At 40.7% G+C, this 6,120-nt stretch overlaps 1 pseudogene; it reads left to right on the forward strand.

The window, feature by feature from the left end:
- Positions 1–1,514, forward strand: part of LOC119316787 — a 6,276-nt pseudogene extending 4,762 nt beyond the window's left edge.
- The last annotated feature ends 4,606 nt before the right edge of the window (positions 1,515–6,120 follow it).

A 6,120-nucleotide genomic window follows, 5' to 3' on the forward strand; every position in this document is an offset into this window, starting at 1 on the left:
AAAAAAATAAAAGAAAATGATGGAAATGTCAAAAAAATAAAAGAAAATAAGTTTCCCATGTGATATGTGGTCTAGTTGTTGGGAAAATTTGCAAATGTGAATTTTGACTTTATTTGCAAAATCTCTCTGAAATTTGTAAAAATGGGCATAACTTTTGCATACTAACTCGGATGAAAAAGTTTTTATATGAAAAATCATCTACTCGAAAAGTTACATCCGAATTTAACCGGGGGAACCCCGTTAAACATTTTCAAAATCCTCAAAAACCTAATAGAAAAAAGTTACGGGGCTTTTAATATCTAGAGTGGAAAAAATCGAAAAAAATTCAAACAGTGGGCAAACTGTGGTCAAACAATGGTCAAACTGCAAAATCTCTAGAATATTAGTGTTACTAAAAAAATATTTCCAGTTATTTCAATTTTGGTCAAATCTGGTCAAACGGTGGTCAAACAATGGTCAAACTAATTATTCAAGAAATATTAGTGTTACTAAATAATTATTGTTTTTTAAAACAATAGTTTCAAACTCAAACAGTGAAATGTGTCACTTCATGCTCAAGCAAAATTCCTGAAGGTTAATAGGATTGACATCTTACTATTGTCAGGAAAACAACAAGTGCAGACTTGGAGCGAGGGAGAATAGAACCTGGAATGATTTGGGGTGATTAGAGGATAAATTGAGAAGTGATGAGTGGTGGTGATTACAGACTAGAGGTTAAAAAAATTCAGAAATTTAAAAATAAAAAAATTCAAAAAAAATTCAAAATTTTTTTTCAAAAAAAATCATAAAATTTTCTTTAGTCCCGGTTGGTGTTACCAACCGGGACTAAAGGTGGAGCTCCACGTGGCCGAGCCCTTTAGTCCCGGTTCTGGATTGAACCGGGACTAAAGGGCCAGGGCATTAGTACCGACCCTTTAGTCCCGGTTCATGAACCGGGACTAAAGGCCCTCACCAACCGGGACAATAGGCCCCTTTTCTACTAGTGGCTGCCGGCGGAATCCACAACACGCCTCGCGTTCATGGCCAATGCTCGAAGCAGCTGAATGATGCCGCCACTAGCAGACGGCTACTTCGGCGACGCGATAATAAATATAAGCGTTGTCGAAGATGCAATGAGCATCGCCTCTGGCGACCTGGCCTATGTCGCAAGTTGTATCAAAGAAACCATAGGTCGGGTGGATGATCGGCTGGTGCATTCGGCGGTTGACTATGTCGAGCTAGCGTTAGTAGAGAGGGACAATCGCCGTACCCCTGCGACTGGTAACTTGCCGGTGACGGACATTGGAGTGGTCAACTGTCTTGGCTTGCCTTTGTATGATTTGGATTTGGGCTGGGGAAAGCCATTGGCTATGTTGCGTGCATAATCAAGCCGCGGAGGTCTTGTGCACCTGATCAACAGCACGCAGGGGGATGGCGGCGTGCACCTAGTCATCTATACAGAGGCTTCTATACTCAAGGAGTTCAACCGTTTGTTTTATGCCATGTTCGACGGCATGCTGCATTCCAAGTTCTAGTTGGCGGGCTAGTGTTCCATGCACTTCCATTTTATTTATTTTAATATCTCTAGTCGTATGTGCCTTAATTGTTTTTGTCTACTAGAACAATGCTCGTGCGTTGGAACGGGATATAAATCTTCTAGTACATCGGCTTGTAATTTACCTGTCTATAATAATGCGATTGTGTAAATAAATGATCGTCAAAATCTGCCCTTGAATTATCTTATATTTTTATCCAAAGATTGGTAAGTAAATTAAAATGGAACTGGTTCAGAATGTAAGTAAATTAAGTTGATTTATTGTCATGCAAGGAAGGTTGGTCGAAGGGATGGTGTGAAGAAAGGTGAAATGAAAACCTTCCGTTCTTTTTAAGTAGTAGAGAAGTGTATGCCGAGGTTCAGTTAGTCCAGATCTAATAATATGTATGTTTTTGAGAGTATTGGAGACACGCATGGACAATTGTATAGCTAAGCAGGCAGATAAGCAGCAAAATATCGCATTTCACAAGCATGTTTTGACTTGTAATAGATCAGTAGTCTCCAATCCTAAAAAGGAATGTATATGAATTTGATATACATCAGCAATCTCCAACCCTCAAGATGTGATCATGGCATCAATGATTTTTCTTTAGATGACACCAGAACCAGACCAAATTGAAGTTAAACAGAAGTAGTTGATGCCGATACCAAATTTCATCATTTCCCTTCTTTCCTTTGAGCTGAGTGTCTCGTGTTGTTGGAAATAGAACACATGGTTTGGCGGCCCATCTCTATCTGAATCATTCGATAACTTTAGTGCAACAAGTTATCACCTACAAACGTAAATATATGAAAAGCTTGGACGTGTTACAAGTTGACTTGAAGAACGTCCCTTTCTCTCGGATCACGATGTCCCCTTCCCTTGTCTTTTCTCTACCTTGCGTTGGATCTCGTTCTCTCAAAGAAATACGCGGTTTATATTCTTCTCAGGATCTTCTTCTTATTCAGCTTCACATGCTTCCTTAGCCTGCTCAACCAATGATTTCAGTACTTCTTTTTTCATGGTCCTAACATCATTGGCTTTCAACATAGCTTTGTAGACTCGCAAGCAAGCAATCTTATTCAGCTCAACTTCATATGCATCTGCATAATTCACCAACCTTAATACCTCATCTTTTGAAATCTGAAAGAAAAATGATTTGGACTGAGTGACAAGTTGGCAAGAAATGGGAATAAACAAAACAACATGCAGCTGGGAACACATTCACAAAATACTATGTACAATTTACCTCACAAGAATCGCACAATTCAGGCCTCTATATCATCTTCAGAGCTGTTGCAATTTTCTGTAAGCTCCAACCCTCACAGTTGATGCCAGACACATCCTTAATGAGGTCACCTGCATTGCGCAAGGCTCTAGAATAATCCTTCTCAACAGCATCACACGCAAACAAGGCGGAAGCCGCCGCAATGATTTGCTGCTGGTTGACCTGCATACAAGGAGGATTGTTTCATCACTAAAGCAAAGATGCAAAGCATAACTTTTTCTACGGAAGTTGCATCCAAAACTTTGGTCCGTCAACATGAAGGATGTTAAACGAAGCAAGCTATATATCGCACAGTGTAACACCAAATGACAGGGAGCTATAAAGCAAAAAAGCATGGCAACTAGTTAATTAACTCACCATCTCTGATTTGACCTTACAGCCATAAGAGCATGGTTAATAATATAGCCAACTGCTGGCTATATGATGTTGCAACGTCATACATAGCCAAGCTTATAGCCGGCAAGTACAATAGCTGAATATAAATATGTACTACTTTGTTGATACATGGCCCACCTTACTCTTTCACAAAGTGCCTAGGAGCACGTGCTACAGCCAGCTGTTAACTAGTAGCCCGCTTCTCTTCTCTCTCCTCTTCTCTCTCTTCCAACTAAATAAAAATATAATATTTAATGTCTTACAGCCCGCCTACATCACCTTATTGTACTTGCTCTAACGACGCAAGACATTTAGCAGTCCTAGACTCATCGGGAGGCGGTCCTCTCTAGCCAGCTGTGATTTTTCTCCAGGCACTAAACCTTTCATGAAATTTTGAACCCCCTACATTAACTCCATCACGGCTGTAGTATACAGGCAAGTTATTTTCTGGAAGAAGTCACAGCAAATATGGCGATCAGAGTTGTACAACAAGTATAGGAAAACCAGCAGCTTATACTCACCAATCTCTCTTCAATGATTTTCTTATATTCAAGCTTTCCAATAGCAATTTTCTGCCCAGGGAAGCGGCAATTCTTGATCATCTTAGTAAGCCTTTTATCGAGTCCAGTAGTTTGATTAATGGCGCTGGACTTGTCCTCAAAAGTTCAAAACTCTTGCAACCAAACACTCTGATGAGAGTGGATTTTCAGCACCCGGGTGCCTAGGCACCCCCTTATCAGCACCGTTGGTACAGATTCTAGCGTTTAGGGATATGTGCCGTGTACTATAGCAAACAACTACTTAACAGACCTACTAATAACCGAGGGAATCTGGACATGACATGTCGGCCACTGGTAAAGAAACCACATCTTTCTCTTTTCCTCACGCAACACATCTCTCCATTCTATATTTCTATTCTGTTTCTCACAGCACCTCTCTCTCTTCCTTTTCTCTCTGACACACAACACCTCTCTCTCTCTTCCTTTACTCTCTCACACACAACACCTCTCATAACGAAGATTATTTTTCTCTCTTTGATCTCTCTCTCTCTATCTCACTTAAATCCCAGTCGAAACATCCTAAAAACCATCTCCCTCTCTCCTCACTCTTTCTAAACATCCTAAACATCTTAAATTCCAGAAAAATGCTTACTAGAAAACTTACTCTCTTTCTCTGTCCTCACCTTTCTCTTTCTCACATGGTACATCTCATGCACATTATCACAAACTGGCCAGGAACAGCACCTAGACCCATGGAGAATGCAGAGTAGCATGCGAGGCCCTACCCCATCCACTTTGTGATACGACCAAAGGGCGCATGCACCGTCCTGTCATTTCAACCTCCTGCTAGGCCTACTCCTGCCAAGCCTGCTTCTACATGCTACTCCCTCCCTCCCGTCGCTGTTTGCCTCTTTAAAAAGGCTTGACTAATTACGCTGTACCTGCAATATAACTGCAATTCTACAGTGGCTCGCACGGATCATAATACAGTTGGACGAATAAGATTATAGGGTGCCGGGACACCCAGGTGCTGTCGCACCTTTCCGAATAAACAAGGAAGAGCATGTTCAGGGCAAAAAGAAACGATTCATGGCATATCTCTCACTCAGATATAGAGGGGGAAGTACCACTTAGAAATTTTATTACTATGTTTTACAAAGACCTTTTTGGGCCTTCAGCTGAAACTAATTTTCAGTTGGACGAATCTGTTACTCATGACATTACTCAAGTAACAGAAGCGAAAAATGAATTCCTAACCTCTCCATTTTCTAAGGAGGAAATTCGAGCTGCTGTGTTTCAGATGGAACACAACAAGGCACCGGGACAGGATGACTTTCCCGCAGAGTTCTATCAATGCTTTTGAGATGTGATTAAGGCAGACTTGGTTCAGTTGTTTAACCAACTGCATTCTGAGGACCTTGATATTTCTCGTTTAAACTTTGGGGAAATTATCCTATTGCCTAAGATTAAGGAGGCTAGTCGTATTCAACAATATCGACCGATTTGTCTCCTGAATGTAAGTTTTAAATTTTTTACGAAGGTAGCGACTAATCGATTGAATGGTGTAGCACTACAAGAAATATGTCAACTTATGACCTTCTGTCAGTGACCCTCGAAGAATTGGTCATAAATCTATGACCATTTCAGACCAATTGGTTAAAAGCTGTTCGAGGGGCTCTAAACCCTAAACCATTGCGACCATTTTGGTCAGAAAGGTCGTTATTTCCTTACATGAAATGGTCATAAAGCAAACAGTGCTAGTCCATTGCCTTATTTCTAGTTGTTAACGACCAATATAGATGGTCATAGCCTTGTAAATTATGGTGGGTTGCTATGACTAGGCGCCACCTCATCAGTTTTGCCTATGTGTCATGTCCATGTGGCAGTTTTTGCCCTAGGTTGTGAAGCAACCTATATTTCTGTCATTCCCAAAATTCCCAAAAAAATCTCATAAATTCTTTGGGTCATATCTTCGTCAAATATGTAAAAACCTTCCTTGCCTAGTTCAGAAATAATTCAAAAATATTCATTTTCCTATTCTGTTCAGAACAACAGTTTGTGAAGGAAGTACCACTTTGGCATCTCCAAATAGTATCCATTTTCTACAGTGCTTTCCTATGCCCAAATAACCATCCTCCACCAAATACCAGCTCAATCCATTCATTATTTTGAGCTGAGCTTCAACATTCGTAGTTATGTCCATTGTGGTAGCTTGCAAAGCAAGTACCACCTAGGCTCCTCCTTTTGAGCTGAAAATTTGTGAAGACGGTCTTCTTAGTAAATGATTATCCTCAGCCAAAACTCACGCCCATTAGCCATGTACATTTCCCGTACCGCTAATCAAACACTTGGCTGCTAATTCATGTTTGAGCATCGATCGGTCTCCTCATGAGAATCTTATGTTGTAATTTTCTTCCTAGCACCTACCTGGGGAGTGCCCAAC

The sequence above is a fragment of the Triticum dicoccoides genome, chromosome 6A, assembly GCF_002162155.2.
Source record: "Triticum dicoccoides isolate Atlit2015 ecotype Zavitan chromosome 6A, WEW_v2.0, whole genome shotgun sequence".
NCBI lineage: Eukaryota > Viridiplantae > Streptophyta > Magnoliopsida > Poales > Poaceae > Triticum > Triticum dicoccoides.